General features: G+C 33.4%; 1 protein-coding gene across 2 annotated transcripts in view; it reads right to left on the bottom strand.

Annotated features, from left to right (window-relative positions):
• LOC115216733 (low-density lipoprotein receptor-related protein 6-like) overlaps positions 1–22948 on the bottom strand; it is a 719088-nt gene that overhangs the window by 301341 nt on the left and 394799 nt on the right. The gene's annotated exons all lie outside the window — the stretch shown is intronic.

Genomic DNA, 22948 nt, shown 5'->3' with positions numbered 1-22948 from the left:
TGTTAACATTTCATTTGAACTGTTGTAAATTGACAGTCACAAGTAAAACATGTGCAGAGAGAAAGCTTCAAGATAGCTGACATTCTGTGGATGAAGGACTAGGCATAGAGGGTAGTATGGGACCTAGGATGGTATAATATATTCCAAGAAAGAGAGAGAGAGAGAGAGAGAGAGAGAGAGAGAGAGAATGAAGAGTTTGTTGAAATAAAGGTTAGTTCTGTGGTATACTGAGGATAATAGAAGGGACATTATACATACAGAAGTCAGGAGCAGTGGCCAATAGAGCAATCTCAATGAAAACACAAATAGTAAGTGGTGTTCCACAGGGCACTGTCTTGGGACCACTGCTTTACGTAGTGGCCCTCTCAGATATACCCTAAACTGCCCGGATAGCCACCCTTGCCAGCTATGCAGACGATATGAAAGTCTCGCAGAAAATACAGAACCCCAGCAATGTTGCACATCTGCAGCTCTAGCTGGACTCAATTTGCAGAAGGGCAGAGGATAATAAGATGCAGTTTAATGCTGAAAAATTCCAAGCCCTTCTCTACCAGCATCCAAAACTGAATATGAAACTTACAGGGTACACTGGTCCACAAGGAATTTCAATCCCAGAGCCTAAATCAGTGAGGGATCTGAGTATCGACATGAGTGATGATACCTCTTTCCAAGCGCACATTACCAGGATGGCGACACAGTGCAGAAGTTTGACTGGATGGATCCTGAGAACATTCAGAACCAGAGATAAGGAAACCATGATGGTCTTATGGAGGACATTTGTCCGTAGCCGCCTGGATCACTGCTCCCAGCTATAGTCACCCAATAGTGTAAAATTAACAGCGGACCTTGAAGCATTCCAGCGAAGATTCACAAAGAAGATTGTCTCTTTGCAATTGCTCAGCTACTAGAAAAGGCTGAAACGGCTAAGACTCTACTCCCTGGAGTGAAGGCGGGAGAGGGATGCAGTAAAATATACATCTGGAAGATCCTGGAAGGAACTGTGCCACATTTTGGCATTGAAAGCTACACCAATGCCAGAAAGGGTCGACACTGCACAGTGCCAAAGATCTCAGCAACACCATTATGCTTCAGGACCAATTACTGCATTCTTCACCAAGTGCCATATTTGGAGGAGGCTCTCAGTAATAACAGTGTAGCAAAACGGCGGTGCATCAGCATGGCCGCAGCTCTGAGCTGAAACTACAGAAAAAAAATACATACACATATACATACATACTCTCCCTTACACCTATCACTCTGGTTATCTTGCATTACTTTAGTGCTGGTGCTATGATAAAACATACCTCATACAATGTGTGAAGTAGTTGATGATAGGAAGCCATAAAGAACATGCCAAAAGTTTTATGGACAAGTGACAATTGGTTCCTATATATTTGAGAGGTTAGTAACTCTGAAAAGAACTCAGCCTATGAGTTAGCTCCAGCACATAATAGTAAATTTAAAATGATGATGATAAATATAATGCACTATTATATTACACACACACATGTGTGTGTGAGAGTGTGTTTGTGTGTGTGTGTGAATGTATCTATATGTATATATGTCTATATATATGTATATGTCTGTAAGTATGTATATGCATACATACATACAAGCATATATATATATAATGATATATATATATATATATATATGTACATACATACATGCATACATACAAGTACAACACACACACACACATATATATATATATATATATATATATATATAAGTATAGATATATAGACACACACACACAAATATTAGAATGAGAGAGGGAAAGGTAGATAATTTTAGGTAGATGAATACTTTCTTCCCAATAAATGAATTTGATTAGGAGTTAATCCCATTGACTGGATTAGTTACAAACCAAGTATTTTAATATTATCTGCTTATTTCAACTATTATATTTCAATAAGATATTGCTATACATATCAATATTTCCTCTATTTCTTTTTTAAAGATTTCTTTAATCATATTTATATTTTTTTGTGGTAATCCCAAAAGACTGAGGTTATACATTATATGATAATATTAATTCCTACTGCAAATCCTGTTATATTACCAATAAGACATAGTTCCATTTTTTCTTAATAATTTTACATACAAGATATGAAAAAGTAGTAACATTCTATTTTTTTAAGTGTACTGAATTTATATGATGCAAAATTTTAAGCTGTAATATTAATTTTTTAGAATGTTTCCCCCAAAAAAGATTGGACACATGAAAAATAAATTCTTAATCATATACAACAACTGAACTTGGTTTTCTTGCCACTAAATCATATTTTTTTCCCTAATTATTTACAATCTGAAATATCATGGTAGTATAAAATAAAATAATGATTTGCTGAAGAGAAAATGACAGACCCCATGTATGTATGTATGTGTGTGTGTGTGTACACATATATATAAAAGATCCTCTAAACCCCACCGAAATACCTCCAAAGAATTCTTTATACTCTCAATGACATGAATAAATATTGGTAAAGATGTATCAGGTAATAAAAGAACAACATTAACAATCATCATCATCATCATCATCGTTTAACGTCCGTTTTCCGCGCTAGCACGGGTTGGACGGTTTCGGCCGGGGTCTGGGGAGCTCGGGACTGCCCCAGGCTCCAGTAGAATTAAAAATTTTTCGGGGGTAATATGAATTGCAAGTTAAACTGCAAATAGTACAAGATACTTTTCATTTTAACATCTGACATTTACTATTTATCACTTTTGAATGGAAGTATTTAAAAAATATTTTTAAAAACTCCTATTGATAGAATTATAGTTAAACTAAAAATAAAAGATTTAAAAAGGCACTTTTCAACCCCTTCAGCTAACAGAATGTTTTTGCTTTCTCTGACTTTCAATGAGTAAAGTGATATTCAAAGAAATGTATTTCATGGGAGAGGGCTTAAATGGTAAATGGCTAAATTAAAAGTATGAAAGATAAATGATTTAAAAGAAATATATCTCATCGAATCTCAAGTAAAGTGAAAGTATTGTCTAGCAAAAATCTAGACTTGAGCATTATTAACAGTGACTGATAATCTGACAAGATTTCTTACATTTCTCTTGCTTTATATAAATGTCCATGTTGTATTTGTTGCTATATTTTTCTCTCACCCTCTAATACCCACACACACTCACACGTTTTGTGTGTGTGCATGTACATGATGATATATATCATCACCATTTTATTATCCATGGGTGGGACTAAATTTGTTGAAGGAGATTTTCTGTGGTTTGATGCTCTTACTGTTACCAATGCTTACCTGTTTCCAAGTAGGGCATTATTTCCCTAGTCTTTTGAACAGGAAAAGCTCCATGGCTGAACATCTTTTCACAGAAGGTTGCAAACAAACAATACCCCTTGTATGGCAGTTATGTTTCTTTACAATTATCAAGACAAGGATACATAGACACACATATGCATACACATGATGGGTTATTTTTCAGTTCCCATCTACCAAATCCACTCATAAAGCTTTGGCAGGCCTGGTCCACAGTAGATGAATCCAAAGCAAACTTCTTAACCATGCATGCTAATTGTAAATGAACACTGCAATCTTCTGTGAAAAGACTTTCAGCCATTGTATTATTCATGTGCAAAGACTAAAAATATTGCCTTGTTTGTAAATAGATGAAAGTTGGAGACAAGAAGAGTGTCCAGCTACAGAACACAAATCTCCATGAATGTTATCTGACTCATGCACACATATATCATCAGTCAATGATATTTTTTAGTTGCAACATGTGAAGACCTGTGGGAAAATAAACCTTACTGACAATAAGTAAAGCTTGGTGACAAGGAATTTTGCCTCAATAAATGTTGTCTAAGCCATGCTAATTTGGGGAAAATGGACATGCAAAGCTTGATGACAATCATGGTAATACACACATACATATGCACATTTACATACACAAATAATGCATATCATATAAGCATAGTGTGACATCATAAAATAAAAGTTTTATCAAAATATTCTTTATTTTCTAAAACTGTATTATTGATATCAGACCAATTTAGTACATACCAAAATAGACAAACATATCAAATCAATAACAAACAACATCATTGCACAGTAGGTGGAGGGAAGAAGAGGAAGGCTTTGTTTTCTTGTTTTATGAGTAGGTGCAATGACAATTTTTGCAGGGAAAGAGTGCAATCAATTTACATAAATCCAGTGTGTCTCTGGTACTTATTTTGTCAACCTCAGTGAGATGAAAGCTAAACCTGACCTAATGTCAGAACTGACAAAAACATGTTCAAATATCATAAAACATTTAGTCTGGTGCTTTAGTGTCTCTCTTTCATAAATGTTCTTAAAATATAAGCATGCTGTGTGTGTGTATGTGCCATTGAGAGAGGTGACTTCTGACAGTTCAGTCAATGCCCTCTTTGAAGAATTTTATTAACCATTTTTTATTTCTGATTTGCTGCTACAGAGCCTCATTAGTTTCCACATTTACTAGTTTACTTTCTTTACTCTCTCTCTCTCTCTCTGTTTGTCTATCTGTCTATCTCTCTCTAATATCTTGCTGGTCATATGCAGTGCACCATCTTTTAAAAATTCTGATTACTGTTTTAAATCCATTTATTTCATGATGATTTTTAAAAAGTCATGGAAAGAGGAGAAGCACCCATAATCTTGGCAGGTTTCTCCAGACTGATGGGATTACTGATGAGGCCAACACTTGAACAACAGGGGTCAATACACAACATCAGAACAATACAAGATCACTACACAATACGAGAATAGAATAGAGGTAAGCAAACTGATAACCATAGAATAGAATTGGATGTTAATGACAACAGTGGTCTGGCCATAACTCTAGAATAGAACGGCATGTCAATCACTCAGGGGACAATTGCATAACAGTAGAACAAAACAGACTGTCAATTACTACAGGAGCCAGTTCCTAATAGGAGGACAGAAGGTTAATTACTATAGGAGATAGCCATGTTTTTGGTGTGAGTATAACTTCTCCCACCAGTCTCAGAAATCATGGATGCTGCTTTTCTACCTCTGGCCAGACTATTAAATATAGGGGCCAACATACTAATAGATAATTACTTCCTCTGAATGAGTTGGCATTCTCTAAACTCTATCCCAATCATCACAAACAGACCCCTAAGATTGGTAGTAGTTTCCATTCTATACTAATGAAACAATTTTCAGCTCTTAGTTTATTTATGAAGATTTGCACAGTATGTAACTGCTCAGTTTCTACCAGTAACAGTTTACACATGCAAATATTTTATAATCAAAAGAAATCTCAGGCAATATTCACTAACAGATATTTTTACTCCATTCTTCTTCCCTTTCTTATTGTTAAAACTAAATTGCCAGAATTACTTTCTGACTAATCCCTGAATACATCAATCATTCTGCTTCAAAGAATAAATTAGGGATTCTATTTTTTCTGTTTTCTTCTTCGTTTTATTTTTCCTTTCCAAAACTGAATTACATTTCTTTAGTGAAAGCAGGAAGATGATGTCAACAGCAACAACAACAACAATAGCAGCAACAAAAATAGCAGCATGAATGTTAAATGTTTAGGCAATTAATCATTACCGAAATAATAACAATGGCACTAAAAACCTTAATTGAATGAAAGGTATTTTCATTAAATGCTGAAATTAAAAATTTTCTTTGAAAAGAATCAGTTCAAGAAGTTACTGAAAGAAAATGTTTGAATAATATCCTTTTAATGGAATCCAATGTCTCAGAAGACATGGACCACAGAAGATAATGGAATTTTAGGGTCATCTATCTGACTGCACATGTTGTTATCACTACCATTCCATAACACAAAATTCTTGGGAAACCAATATTCATTTTATTCCTTCTTTTTTTTTCTCATCAAGGATGTGTCAGAATGTTAACTGTCTAGTAGAAACTATAAAATATATAGATAACCGAAATACTTCTGAATTGGTCAGTTTCAAAGTAGCTGATGTTTATATTGTTGTTACTGTGGCCGTTGTTGTGATATATGTCCAGTACTTACAAGTAGTTCAAATGTACACTGCTCTGAAATTAGGAGAAATATTTCAAGTGGTAACTCTTTCTATTGCCTACCTGTTATTGCCCATAGTTCAATGACACAAAAAATTTTTTTAATGTGTTTATATTTAAATTAAAACTTCCCATCATAATATCACACAAGAAATTTTTTGTGAAGTTATGTTCTAAAACATCAACTTAATAATGAAAAATTTAGTTATTTCACTAAATCCCTTCAAAATCTTGATTATTTTAAAAATTAATTGAAGCTCAGAGACAGTGTAATGTTTCATTAGCAATATGGTCATGAAAGAGTTAATGTAATTCCTCTTTTAAAATTAGATATCCATAGAGACATGTTAACTAGGAAGGTGGCTGTTTATGATGATTAACATCTGTTAACAACATTGTAACTAGAATTCTGATTAAGAAGGGTTTACAGCTGCTGTTGTTGTTGTTATTATCATTATGTGCTCTTGTGGCACATATCATTATCATCTTTATCATAGTCATTATTATCATTATTGCCTTTGCACAGCTTCTAATGCTGATTATCATTATCATTATTATTATTATTATTATTATTACCATTGTTGTTTACAATCTCACACAGTTTCACTTTGGTTAGGTTCATTAAAATTAAGATAACTAACATATCAAATTTATTAAACTAGCAAATTAAATCAATTAAAATAAGCTATTAAATTTACCAAACTAAGCTATTAAATCTGTTTAGGTGCTGTGGAATTGCAGGCAAACTAACAGAGAAGGTAGACTAGATGTTTAGGGGCAGCAAGTACTAAGAGCACATACAAAATAGACACTCTCCAATGTAAGGGCAGCTCTCTGGTAGTTGATAGTTCTATTTATTTAGGGGACCAGATTAGCTGGTAAGTTGGGTAGACAGAGTAAGAACTGAAAAAAGTTAGGGAGCTATTACTACTGCAGGCAACAAAGGGCTTTCCTCTTAGAGTGAAGTACAGATTGTAAGATGCTTGAGTAAGAAGTGCAATGTTGCATGCTACTGAGATGTGGGCCCTGAATACAGGAGATTTGTGAAGAGTAGAAAGATATGAAGCAAATATGCTCCTTGGATTTGTAGTTTTAAAATGCATAAGCAAGAAGGTGCAAAAGAGCTGAGAGGAAAACAGAATATAGGAGGAATCAGATGTGTTCAAGAGAAACAACTATACTTTATTAAGTATGGGATTGAAAGGACACATGTCTTGTTGAAAATGTGGCAATTTCTCTAGTGCTGGAGCCACAAAAAATTCATCCTGTAACACTCTACTCTGTAAAAATGGTTAATGTTAGCAAGGGGCTACAATCATAGAAACCAAACCAAAAATTTAACCTATTAGTGAGATGTAGTCCTTCAATTCGTCAAGGAGAGCAGCAATGACCCATCTAATCCATGTCAGAATAATGATGATGATGCTGATACTGTTAAATCTATTTTTAAATTATCATATTGGAGTTGTCTCGCATGCTTGTTGTTTTTGGATACAACCTACTTCTAGATGGAAGGAATTCTGTCTACTAAGTTTATGGCTAATTTCAGTAGGTCAAAGTTTTTAAAAATATTCTTTGTTACATATGTAAGATCCTACTGTATTTGTATTTAGTATGCAGAAAAATTTCTCAGAACTATTTACTCTTGGCCACGTTGCTGATATTTCTATTCAGGAGTCGTGATCCCTAATCTTTATATCTTGTATCAATGATACTTTCTTGATCCCTAATCATAATGTTTGACATCACTGATAATTTCAAGATCTCCTAATCCTCATGTCTTGTATCATTGATAATTTCATATTCTCTAATGCTAATATCTAGCATTGTTGGTAGTTTTCTAACCTTTAAATCTAATGTCTAGTATCATTAATACTTTCATGACTTCTAACTCTAATGTCTAGTATTGTCCATACTTTCAGTATCAAGGGATCTTTGTGACAACAACATTAATAGATGGTATCATAAAATATGGCAACTGTTGGCAGTATATCCACTACTGATGGTCACATTGGGTGATATTAGTGTCACACTGATAGTAGTAGTATTGGTGTTGATTAGTGATATCGGAACTACATCGCTGATAGCGGTAGTGCTGGTAGTGTTCCATTGGTGGTGACATTGATGTTGGTACAGTGTTTCTAATGGTAGTGATCTTGATGGTGTGCCATAGCTAGTGGTAGTGGTGATGGTGTTGAAACAGTGTCACTTTTAGTGCTAGAGGAGGAGGCACAGTGTTGCAGGTAGAGCTGGTTCAGTGCCACTGGTGATGATGGTGGTACAGAGTGAGTCATACTGTTTGTGTAGTGGAAGTTATGTTGGTGGTGGTTATAGTGGCACAATAGATATAGCAATAGTATTAACACTGATATTTTGTACTTTGATAAGAAAATCAAGTCTGAGAGTCAAAAAGTCTAAAAGTATGTCATGTGTCAGTATTGAAATGTGTGTGGAGACATGAAATACGGTTTGTACGTAGTAGTATGGTAAAGTCTGCATTTCTACAATTGTTCATTCGTCCATTATTGCATTTATTCACAGCAAAACTACATTCAAAATGGGAATTGTCACAGTTCTAGCAAATGCAGCATTGGAAAATATTTTTGTATGACTCCATCTTAAAGGATTATGGTTAATAAAGAAAAAGAGAAACAACAATAGCAACAACAACAACAACATCAATAACAGCAGCAGCAGCAGCATCAACAAAACTGCGGTGCTTTTTAATTCCTAGGAATACTTTGTCTCAGAATAGTAGATATGAAATATGACTTAAAGCCTATATTTAAGGAAATCTATTTACTTAAACTCAGCCAACCTTTTGTGCTATGAAAACCACATCAATTTCTTTTTAATATTTTGATAATAAAAAATAAAACTGAAGAATATTTAAAATGGTTGCAACTGAAAACTACTCAGTTAAATAAGCAATTTTTCAGAAAGACTAGTTACTTAATGATACTGCATGAGAGCATGTCTTACCAAAATAGGATATTCTCTGATTATTTCAGTCATATGGAGAAGCTGCTAATGTAGTAGGAGGTATTTTTGGTAAAATAGATATAATCAAATCAACATATAGTAAATCGGTCTGCAGATAGAATTATTTTGAGGCTAGCAACACAATTGGTGAAATATCTATATTTCCTGCTTCCTTTTTCTTTTTGTATTTTACTCTTCACTGCAAACCTACTGGAGATATCTCCACACACTGACGTGCTGATATTGACTTCCTTTAAGTACTCTACTGTCTTGAAACTATATAACAGCCAAAACTAGGGAGAAGGTTATTTGTTTGTTAGATAACATTTCTTATAGTTATGCATCAATAAAGTATTGTAGAGAAAGACAGAGAAAGAGAGAGTACAAATGATTAATAATAAATAGGAGTAACAAATGGGAATAATAAATGGTTGATATTTGTAAGTAAACAGAAACAGTGTGATATTAACAATGGAGAAGGATAATAAGATGGTAGTTCAGGTTATAATGTAATTTCATATCTTCATATTGACCAGTGATGGTATTTCTGTTCCATATACTGATGGTAATAGTCGTATTAGAGTTAGAGGATGGTCATGTAATGGTTGTGGATGGTAGCTATAGTAGACATGGTTATAGTGGTATGGTCATGTGATGGTGCAAGATGATAGCTGAGCTAAGTGATGGTAGTATGCTCTTATGCTGATAGTAGATGACAACTACATAGAGGTTGGTAATGGAGATAACAATAGTTTGATTGTAGTGAACAGCAGATACAGTAGAGAAGGGTGCTTGTGATGAAGACTGGATATGACATGTTAATGTTTAGGCTCAAGTCAAACAAGTTGATGTTTAGACTCTATTCAAGGACATCCTATCCATGACCAGTTAATCTAAGACTACATTATTGCATGTGTCTTTTCCTTAGTTAAGATGGTAGGGAGTATTTTGAGGGGAATTTAGCTGTTATTTCCAGTTTGTCAAACAGCCATTTTGAAACTACCTTGTTGTTGGTATGGTGGTTTCTGATTCAGCAGATAATATATAAGTTTTATAAATCTTTATTTCTGTATATTTATTAGTAAGGCTAGGCAACTGTGAACCATAGATGGGATTCATATAAAAAACTATCCATTCTGTTGTGACATACATTTAGTAATTTATTACAAACTTTTATAAATGTATGTTTATTTACATACTTTCATTTTATCTTTAGCATTCTGTAGAGTTGAATTCGACATAATTGACCTTCAGTACTTTTATTGAAATAAACTATGTAGGGATATCTTAAGTAGACTACTGACAAATACTGTTCTCATGAACTGTTTGGTTCAATTACACTGCAAAAAGATGTTAGGAAGTGATAAGAGTGTCATTGAGCTCTTGCTGTTTGATATGCAACTATTTGAATTGAGCTGTGTTTAAATTTATATTAACATCAACTTAACTCTTCATTTCACAACATAGAATAGACATTCTAAACAAAACAAAATTGAGACTACTGCGATAGCTATATCAAAATATAGCTGTGCGCTAAGAAGTTTGTTTCTTAACCACATGGTTCCAGGTTCAGTCCAACTGCAAGGCACCTTGGGCAAATCTCTTCTATTATAGCCATGGGCTGACCAAAGCTTGTTGGGCTTCTTTCAGTTGCCATCTACCAAATCCACTCACAAGGCTTTAGTCGGCTCAAGGCTATAATAGAAGGCATATGGCCAAGATGCATTGCAGTGGAACTGAACCTGGAACCATGTGGTTGGGAAACAAACTTCTTAGCACACGTCCATGCATGCACCTGTATTTTAATATAGCTATTGCAATAGTCTCAAGTTTTTTTTTTTAGAATGTCTATCAGTGTGTGTGTTTATTTCCCACAACAACTTGACTTCTGGCGTTGGTGTATATACGTCCCCATAAAGTAGAGTTTCAGCAAAAGAGACTGATAGAATAAGCCCCAGGCTTAAAATAATAAGTGCTGGGATTGATTCACTCAACTAAAATTCTTCAAGACAATGCCACAGCATGGTTACAGTCTAATGACTGTTTCAGTCATTAGATTGTAAACGAATGATTCAAGGAATATTTAATTTATACATCCATCTATGAAGAGAGGAATCTCCTTGTTAGCTTAAACCTGAAACTTTATTTCTATCTCCTTTTGCCAAATTCTTTTTCATAGTATTTGAGCAGACATTTCTAGAGGGTTTCCTGAAGTGATAAAGTGCATTTATCTACATATAAGTGGTAAATTTGCAGAATCATCAGAGCACAGAAGAAACTACCTTAAGATACTTGTTTCAGCTCTTGCATTCAGGATTCAAATTTGGCCAAGGTTAACTGTTTTTTGTAATACACCTGAACACTGCATGAAATAAACTCATTATTATTACATGGGTTTAGGTTTAGGTCAAATTTTGATTAATTTATACAACAATCAAAATTGATATACTTTATCTTTATCAGATGTTAAAAGATTTACTAAATAATTTTTACTATACAAAATATGACCATTTTTTTTCTTTGTTAATTTTCTAAGATTAAGCTAACCTACCCATAGAATTTAATTCTGTCTTATCAATAATTATATTGATAGGTGATGCAGCTGACAGCATATAGACATGATCATATTTGCAGAGTAATGCAGAGTAATGATAGAAAATAATTCAGTAGTCTTCAATAAATCCATGAAGTCCTTGGTTATAATTCATTGAATTAACTGATAATTCAAGCAGAGAAATTTTTTTCCTTTCATTCTGCAGAGAAAATTAGAAATGTATTGGTAATATTTGGTAAATATTCCAGGAGTATGTTAAGAATAATTTTGAGAAAGCAACACTATCAGGAAACCTACTTCCAATATGATAAGGAAAATCATGATTAAATTTGGATTGGTTTGTATTTTACAGCAACTAATCTAAAATCCAGCTGATATAAAATTCGTGTAAACTAGATTAGAGAGTGACTTAATATGAAGTCACTGAGTGAGATATCAATCAGATAAGCTCAAAACAAACAAGGATTTGTTTTCTCATTTGGTTTTATATTTCTGTAGAAATAACGAATATCACTAGTCAGTCTAAAATAGAGGAAGGACCAATTGCAATAAACGGAACTAGAATGGTATAAACTATTAATGGTTCAGTTGTAAAGAGGTTAAATATCATATTCAGTACATGTAAACAGAATTCTATCTATTAGACAACCATATCTAAGAATTCTAAAATCAGACTGCCTTTTCTAAAAATGCTACTTAAAAAACAGCCCCATGTAAGATTTCTATCAATTAGAAAGTCATACTTACAGAAAAAGAATTGTCATAACTACCAGACAACTGTTTTCATGGTTAGTCTTATGCTATAACATATTTTATACAAACATAGACAATCCTCTCCAACCAACATCAAAGCTCCTTGAGAATTTCTTTTGTTATTTGAATTACTTGAAATAAACCGTAGCAATCTAATTCACCTTCTGATCTTAGAGAACACCTGTAAGCTGTGGTCAGTGCCCTTTTTCTTCAGGCATGATGATGATAAAATAAAAGACCCTCAATCAAAAGAGTAATATGGGAAGCTGCAGCAATCATCCTATAAATCATAGCTACAGAAAATTAACTTCACAAAATAATGATGAATATTTAAATATTTTGCTTTTGTTTGTTTTCATTAAAAAAACAGTTTTAATTACTTTGAATCATGAAAATGAAAAAAAAAAGTCAAGTTTATTGTGATATTTTTCCCCCCTTGATTGTCTAAAGTTGCAAAGTTCTTGTTATCAACCAGAAACTAGGCTGCCTGTTTGAATATTAATGATTCAATTAATCATAAGATGAAAAGGGACCAAAACCTTGTTGGTTGTGTTAGAAGAATCAAGTTGGAGCTGAGAGGTCATCATTGCACAAAATTGATTTTCATTGATTAATACAACAAATGTCAAGGTAACTGAGGTAACTGAGATGGTGTGGAAATATATTTTCTGGAGAAAATGGTATTGGTATAAAGCTTCAATCTGAGACAGATCCTATTGTTTTCTCTTGATAATATTTCAGAGAGCGTTTCACAATTTATTTCACAAGTTTATGATGAAGGGGAAATAAATAAATAGTAAAGTGCTATAGCTTGCATTTTCAACAAACCAATATACTTTTCAACAGACCAATATATTTTGCAACAGACCAATATATTTTTCCATTATGATAATGAGATCATGATTAATTATATTTTTTAAAAAGAATTCTTTTTGGTTTCAGTTTTTATTTCAAGAAGTAAAATGAAATATTGGAAAAATAAAACAAAATTGCAAAATTTCTACTTAAAATATAAATCATTATTTTTATCACAGTAAATACCATTAGAAAATGTTTTCTGAATAACTGTTCAAATTAAAAATGTTACCTATATTCATATACAAACATACATACACACACACACATATATATATATATATATATCAAAGAGTTAAAAAGTATACATTTATACATATAAAAGAATTATAAAACATATATATATATAAATACACACACACACACATATAAAAGTTAAAAAGCATTATATATATCTCGTACACACACATACACACACATATATATATATAAATATATCATCATCAGTTAACATCTTTCTTCCAACACACACACACACACACTTCAATTCTGCAGTGACATGTTTTAATGCTAATAACTTATTGAAAATGTAATCTCAGCTTGAGTGCTATAGATATTTGTAATGTCCAATTATATCAGTAAAGTAGCTTGGTTTCAATCAACAGGCATCATTAATAGAAGACTCAACATTCTGCATTATTATGGAGCAAAATTGAAAGTGATTGACAACTGAGAAGAATTTTGGAAAAATATAATGAGAACTACTTGGGTTAGAGTTCAGCCAAAGAAATAAGGATTATATGATTATTAACATGTAATACCTGATTCTCACCAAAACTTGACAGTAACAATATGTTGTTTTCTAAAGCATAGTAATAATAATTATTACCAGTCAGGATATTTAATAGTTTCTCTTAGTCTGTTGTTAAGAAATTTGAAATGATAAATTGCTTCCATCTCAGAATTTAATACAATAAGTGTAAATAGGTTATAAATACAAGTCATATGAAATGTCAAATTTTACCTATAATATTGATATGTGAGAGAAAGAGTGAATAATAAGAGAGAGAGAGTGGATAATGAGAGAGAGAGAGAGAATATTTACTGTTTCTGTTTCTGGTAACTTTCTATCTAATTCTAGGTGGCCACACAACTTGCTAGAAATAACAATCAAATTCTCAAATCATACCCTAAAATCTTACCTTCCTTCAAAAATGGGTATTGTCATAGAAAAACTATTTTGAAATAAAGGGGATATGGTCATGGCTGAATAATTTTGATCAAAAGCCTACATGATCGAAGCTAATCTAGATAAAGCAACAACAACAATAATTTTCTAGTAACTTTGCAGTTAATGAGGGAACATCTATGCATTGCTTAAATCTGCTAAAAATAACAGCTAAATCTCCTTCAAATAGCATTCAACTATCCTCTGAAAAAAAGAAAGGAAATCGGTATAGATTGGAATAATGTGATTCTTTGTAGAAATAATGATAGTAGTATCATGATTTGAATATTTTTGAGCATATGTCTGCTTGGCCAGTCATCAAGATGTTTGAACCCTTAAAGTTCTTCTATATGGCTCATTATACATCATCATTATGATTTTCCATGTTTGCATAGATCAGATGGAATTTGTTGGGACAGATTTTTCTACCTCAAGAAATGCCCTTCCAGTCATCAACTCTCACTTGTTTCATAGTAAGGGTAATATTTTCTGAAAGCTAGATTTTTTCATGGAAGACTAGAAACAAAAAACCTTGCACGTATGATAATGATGTTCATTTACAAGCATCACATAATGTCTAGACAAGGGCACACACACACAAAGAGGGAAGCTTCTTTCAGTTTCCATCTACCAAATCCACTCACAAGGCTTTGTGGTCAGAAGACACTTGCCTGAGGTGCTGCACACTGACACTGACCTAAGACCACATGGTTGAGAAGTAAGCTTCTTAAACACAGAGCCATGCCTGTGCCATATCAACCATGCAAATTCTCTTCAATAGATTCTATTGTCTACTCCACTGACTTTAGAATATTAACCACTATGACTTCTGAATAATCAGTACCTAGCTTCCCACACAATAAAATAGCATGATCAAGACTAGATATTGAATGTCAGTTTAAAACTTGGTTCAATCAACTGTAAGCAGACACTTATCAGAAACATTCTAGCCATCATCACCATGCCGGATTTTTTGTGTGTCCAGCACTATACTATCCAAATGTATCTTCCAATTTTAGAGATAGAAAGGTCCAATTTGATGGACATTTGGTTGTAATTTCTAGTATATCTTTACAGGAAGCAATGGCAAACACTATTCAAAACAACAAAGACAAGAATGTGCTAATGAAAGAGCATCTACAACGTAGATTGTCTTGCAAGAAATAATAGCCAAATATCTCTTGAATCTCACAATACTATCTTAAAAAAAGTAAGATCACTTTGCAAAATTTAGTCATCCTGTCTTTCTGCAGAAAGACAGGATAATCAAAGATATGCTGGAATGTCTTTGTTCATAGAGCTAAACAACAATGATGATGATGATAACAACAACTTTTCTCATAGTTTTATTGATATCCATGTGAATGTTTTCACTGCTCCACATAGTAATTAACAGTTCCGCAATTAGTTTCCATTTCTTTTTTTTTATTATTTATTAATGTCTCTTCTGATTACGTAATTTATACATTAACACTATCGTGCATTTCTATCTGTAATAACACATACATATTCATACACACATCTACTTTTACATTGTCAGGTACATGTCTGCTTATGATGTACTGGATAAAATAATTATGATATTAAATAATTTATATTTTTATGCTCAACATAGCTTCAGTATTTATGATATAAATTAAACAAAGGTAAGGAATTGAATTAGATCACAGAATGATAGGTACGAATACAGGTGAACCAGCAAGGGATTGGATGGCAGTTCTATAAAAACCAAGACTAGAGGGAGAAATGGACTTAAAAAAAAAATTAAAATTGTGCATGATGATGCAAAGGAAAAGTAGATAATGAAGATGACAATGATGATGATAATGATGGTGATGATGATGAAGCCTATGACAACAATAATGATGTTTGCCACACTCTTTTAAACTACACTACATTTGATAGTCCTTTCATTTTCTTCTCAACAATATCACACATAGGGGTGCATATTACAATAATGATATACATATATATAAACACACACACACATACTGAAGCCTAGGAATCCATAAGTCAGAAAAAGTATTGACTCATATATTTGTCAATGGAGTTGGTATAATAATCAAAGTATACAGTATTAGAGAATACTCAGGGAAAAAATCAGTAGGTAAGATAGGCCGAAATAAATCTATAATACTCTGATTAATCTCTCTTTCTCTCTCTCTCACACACACACACACATATATACTTAGATAAATTTTGGTCAGAATTGGCCAGTCATTCTTTGGGAATCATAGCCCAATCGAATAAAGAGTTATTGTTTGTAGAGATATGCCTGGGTGTAGCTGGTTTATCTAGAATTTGTGGGAGATATTCATCTAGAAACTGTTTGAATGCTATGAATTCTTTTTCTTCTCTTTTGTAACTTGACATATTATGGCATATATCCATATGCATGCATGCATGTATGTATGTGTGTATGTATGTATGTATGAATATATATGCACAAATATGTGCATATGTATATGAATGAATGAATATATATATATATATATTCGAGATCTCAGGAGATACGCTGTGACTGCAAAGACCCGGGCTGCTTCCTGCACCAGTTTTGCATAGTCCCAGCCCATTCAAAGTACCTTGGATTGCAGAACGACCTGCTGTGCTTACCTTGGATTGTAGAGTGACCTGCTGTGCTTGAGGAGACCTATTGAGTCAAGTACATCAATATCAAAATAAATATCAAATGGAAATTGTAGTTACGACACCTGTGCCAGCGGCACGTAAAAAGCACCATCTGAACGTGGTCATTGCCAGCGCTGCCTTGACTGGCTTCTGAGCCGGTGGCACATGACCTGCTGTGCTTGAGGAGACCTATTGAGTCAAGTACATAAACATCGAAATAAATATCGATGAATATAGTAGTTGTGATACCTGTGCCGGTGGCATGTAAAAAGCACCATCCGAACGTGGCCGATGCCAGCGCTGCCATGACTGGTTTCTGTGCTGGTGGCACGTAAAAAGCCCCAGCCGATCATGGCCGCTGCCAGCCTCCCCTGGCACGTAAAAAACACCCACTACACTCACGGAGTGGTTGGCATTAGGAAGGGCATCCAGCTGTAGAAACACTGCCAATTCAGACTGGAGCCTGGTGCAGCCTCCTGGCTTCCCAGACCTCAATTGAACCGTCCAACCCATGCTAGCATGGAAAACGGATGTTAAATGATGATGATGATATATATATATATATATATATATATATATATGAATATATGCATTTACATACATACATTCACATGTTTATATACATGTATATATAAATGTGTGTATATCTGTGTATTTATATACATATGAAGATATGCATATAATTATAAAAGTATATGCAAGCACTCACACACACACACACACACACACACACACACATATATGAACAAAATGAAAATGTAAAACCATTAATTACTTTGTGTAGCAGTGAAACTTGCACGGATGACAAGTAAAATATGCCATCAACTTTTGAATGGAAGGAAAATAGTTCTGAATACTAGAAGGAAAAATACAAGGAAGCTTCCACTTGAATTGAACATAAGCATTATCACCATTAGCATGTTGTGTCATGTGTCAAAAGAAAATAAAATTTCTCTTGGAATGGTGATTAAGTAGTATCAATGGTAAGTGTTATTATACAAGAGTGTTAATATGAAACTTTTAAGAAGATTAGGAAATTGCAGAAACATGACACTTCACTATTTATTGATAAGTTCTACTTACAGCAGACGTGCTGGCCTAATTAAGAATCTCTCTTTTAACAGTTTGATTAACTAGTGAATATTACAAATTAGCTTGTCATTTGCGACAAGACTTTGGTAGATTTGAGTAGATAGTTGGAGTTGTAAATGTCTGTTGCTATTAAACAAAACTGAGAGCTATCACAAATCATCAATCTTCAAGAAAAATCATTGATCAAAAACACAAACATGCTTGGTAAACAAATTATTGATAATTACAGTAAGTGGAAGTACTTCAGGCCTAAATCATGTGGTCACATATTGCTTTGCTTTCCTTGCATACAGTACAAAATAGTAATGCTTGAAATTATGGAATCTATACTTTTCCAATGATTTCAGTCATTTCACTATTTCATTCATATATATATATATATATATATTATATATATATATATATATATACATTATATATATATATATATATACATATATATATATACATATATATACACACATACATACATAGACACATGTAAACACACGCACACATGTATACACACGTACAAACACATGCATGCACATATATACACACACGCATATACATATTTATGTAAACATGTTACATAGTAATATAGTTTTCTATGAAGTATTGTCTCATATATATATATATATAAATGTACACACACACACTACAAAGCAGAGGCAGCTTTTCTCCATAAATTTCCTCAAGAGGGAGTGAGTACTAATTCTGAAATAATGAAATATTCAATAACAATGCAAACCATCAACCTGAATCATTAATTTTTATAACATGCATTGTTTTGACTTTAGATCATTAACGTATATATATTTCTTCAAATATTCACAGTATTTACACACGCATGCACATACACATGGATAATTTGTACAGGTGTTTGTCCATTTGGTTTAACTAATGAGAGAAAAAGTACACAATGCCTGTAATACAGTTTATTAAAATACTAGGGTTGAATTCATTGACTTTATCTACACCTAAATTTGTCACTATTGTCATCATCATCATTACCACTACACAACCACCACCTCCACCGCTATATCATCCTCGTCACTATGATGATGTGTTGTGTTGTTGTTTAGCCTCAGATCAGCCCCAGGTCTGAAGATATTCTAGTCCTGCTCATCCTTTATTTTTAAATGTATCATGTTACATTATTCAGTACATCACATTTTTTAAAGATGGTTGTGCAAGAGATATTTGGGGGAGATTTTGCAGTCGTCTCTGGCAAGCTGAGTAGCTATGTAGAAGCTCCCTGATGTATATGTATGATGGGTATATGCATGCTTGTAGGGGTAATTTGTGCATATGTATATGTGCTCATGCATGTGTGTGTATATATTTGAGTTGTGTGCATAAGCATGTTTACAAAAAGTTTTGTTCTCACTCTTGGAGCGGTTGGCTCAAAATTATCTAACCTACGCTAGCATGGAAAGCGGACGTTAAACGATGATGATGATGATTAATAGGTCTTTGGAACACAATTGTATTATTTTTACTGAGTAGAGGGCAAAACAGTGTGGTGGAGATCATCCCTCTCTAGACCACTGCATTTAGGCATGATGAATGAGAGAAATGAAATAGTGCAGATGTGAATTGAACCTTTGTCAGAAATTTGGTTCACCATTAGATTACCATCAGTCTACAATGCGTGTAATTGCATGTATTGCTAACAGAGTTGTATATATACACATGACAGTGTATACATGTAAGTGTGTGATTACATGTAAAGGTAGAGGAAAGAGAGAGAGAGAGGAAGATGAGGGTGGGAGGGAGCAGAGAGATTGTATGTGTATGTATGGGTGGGTGACATTAAGAAAAAAAGATTAAGTATCCACATGTGATAAATAGAGTGGATGTATGTGGGTGTCATTCAAAGTAAGAAACAGTGCGTATATGCATGTGTGTGTGTATTTGTCATTACGTGCCTGGTTATGACAATGTTTCCATTTGTGTGAGCATGTGTGTATATGTGTAATTATGTTTGTATACCTATACATGTGTATGTGTATATGCACAAAAGACCACACACATACACTCAGAAATACATACATTCGCATATTTGCATGCATGAATTGTGTGAATAATCGTAGCCACCAACCAGAAAATGTGAGGAAGAAATCTGAGAGTAAAATGCCATAGGATGATTTGTTTATAAAGCCCCAGGAATGGCATGGTTCATTTTGCCAATTGTGATTAGATATCTACTAAATTCTTCCCTTTGCAATATAATCAGCTCCAATTAGACACTGTGTTTGCAGGAAATCTATAGAAAACTCGTTAGAAAATTCCATTTGCTAAATTCAATATTGTTATATTTTCTTAAATTTCATTTCCTTCACTATTTAAATCCCAGAAATTCGATCTGCTTGCTTTTATATGAAATGTTCTAGTCATTATATTAAAACTTCTTTTTTTCTCTTTCTTATTCATCTCTTTCTCTCTCTCATACACACACACACACAATTCAAATGCATGTAAAATTCAAAATATTGAATTATCAATGATATATTTAAGATTTCTTTTGTTCCAATTGTCAGATCTGATGCTCAGTAGCACTGATGATGAGAAAATAACATCCCTTTCAAAAAATAAATTCAGAGATATTTTCCTTAATAAATAAAAGCATTTGAATATTTGTGTTTCAGTAATTTCTTGTGTGAACTTACAAAAACTCATAAACACACATACACATGTGCACATTAAAATATGTGTGTGTATACACACACACGCTGTTATGTATCTACATGATATATACAATGTATGCAACACAAAATTATCTGCCTATAATATTCTTACACAAAAAAAAAAAATCCTAGAAAATATGGAAATATTGGAATAAGATGGATTATATGAACAAAAAGTAAATATAAATACACACATGCATGTGTATGTGTGTGTGTGCACATACATATATGTATGCACATATATTTATGTACATACATATATGTATTTATTTAAGATTGTGTGCGCGTCTGTTTATATATACCTGTACACACAAATGCATATAGGTATGCATACACCCATTATGCTAGCATGTTTTGACTGAAGTTCTCAAAGCATGATGCATATACACAGTATGCACACAACTAAGAAGCGAAAGCAGAAACTGTTACTATAATAACCTACAATATTCCATCAATATATTGCTAGTCACCACTCCCTCTCAGCTGTACAAGTCCCAACCAGCATCCATCCCTTATTCTCATCATACCTCACTCATTGACTACTCCTACTCTTGTTCACCTATACAGATCTGATATCCTCTTTATCCTCCTTCTTCAGTCTTGCAAGTTACAGGGTAACTTCATTAGTGCTGGTGCCACACAAAAACACCCACTACACTCTGTAGAGTGGTTGGTATTAGAAAAGGCATCCAACTGTCAAAATCTGGCAAAAACTCTATTACTGCAGTAAAATGTGGCCTTCTGACCCACAGCATCTGGTCGAAATATCCAATCCAAGTTAACATGGGGAGTGGATATAGAGTGATAATAGTGACAGAAGCCTGGTGCAGGCTTTGGCCTGGCCGGTTTTTGCGGTATCGTCCCAGCTAAGCTAGCATGGAACATGGATGTTAAATGATGATGATGATGGTGTGTGTGTGTGTGTGCGTGCGTACATATGTATAGTTTATTCCATCATCCATTTCATTTGATACCTGCTTTCCATACTAGTGCCACACTTAGGTGAAAATAGCATTTGAGGCAAGAGATGTCCCAAAAGAGGCATGAAAATAATTCTGACAATCCTGTCTACTGTAAGCACAAGGCCTGGGTAATTATGATGATGATGAGGGTGGTTGTGGTAGAGGTGGATTTGAAACTTGCAATGTCAACCAGTAGAAAAATACAATACTTTATTCTGCAAAATTCTTAAGGAAGATTCTTGTAATTTGAAATTTGTTGTCACCAAACCTCAAGATAAAGTACCTGCAAACTAAATTAGCATGCACTAGTGTAATGATGATGATGATGATAATGATGATGATGATGATAAAAATAATAATAATCCTTTCTACTATAGTTGCAAGGCCTTAAATGTTAGCTGGGGGAGTAGTGGATTATTTCAACCCCAGTGCTCAACTGGTAATTATTTTATTGGCCCAGGAAGGATGGGGATGCAGAATTGATCTCAGGAGAATTTGAACTCAAAATAAAGCATTGCATTCTGTTGAAATCTGCTTTTGCTTTCATCCTTTCAGGGATTGATAATATAAAGTACAGGTCAAGTACTGGGGTCAATGGTATCATCTAATTTCATCTTCTGTCCCTGCAGAGCTGAGAAAACAAAATACTTGTCAGATATTGGGATCAACATGACTAACTCCCTCCCTTAAAAAACTGTTGACCTTGTGCCTGATTCAGAAGCCATTATCATTATTTTTTTTTACGTGTCACCTGCATGGGGGCCAGCCGAGGCTGGCATTATTATTATTGTTATTGTTAATTATTATTGTAATAATGATAATAATAATAATAATAATAATAATAATAATAATAATAATAATAATAATAATGATGATAATAATAATAATCATTATTATTATTATTATTATTATTATCATAGTAACAATAATAATTATGATGATGATAATTTTTTTTACCACAAGGTTGATGGATGAGAAGACTATCAATTTCATTATTTGTAAAATGGGGTGATAAATTTTGTAGTAAAATAGTATTGCTCTCACAGAAGCATTTTAAATTATAGCACACACATTGATTAAAGGTTAAAGGGTTAAAGTTCAGTCAGTTAAGCTCCACTGTTAAACTAAAATGAAAGGTTGAATTGATGTCTTGGGCTTAGTGTATCCATTGAAGATTCTTGTTAGAGGGTCTGTTTCCAGTTGTTATCATAAATTATGAATGGTCTCAATGCAGTACTTTTATATCAATGACTGTTTAGGGCTGT

Source organism: Octopus sinensis, linkage group LG1 (assembly GCF_006345805.1).
Source record: "Octopus sinensis linkage group LG1, ASM634580v1, whole genome shotgun sequence".
In the NCBI taxonomy this organism is placed as follows: domain Eukaryota; kingdom Metazoa; phylum Mollusca; class Cephalopoda; order Octopoda; family Octopodidae; genus Octopus; species Octopus sinensis.
This window is presented reverse-complemented; position numbering and strand designations above follow the sequence as displayed.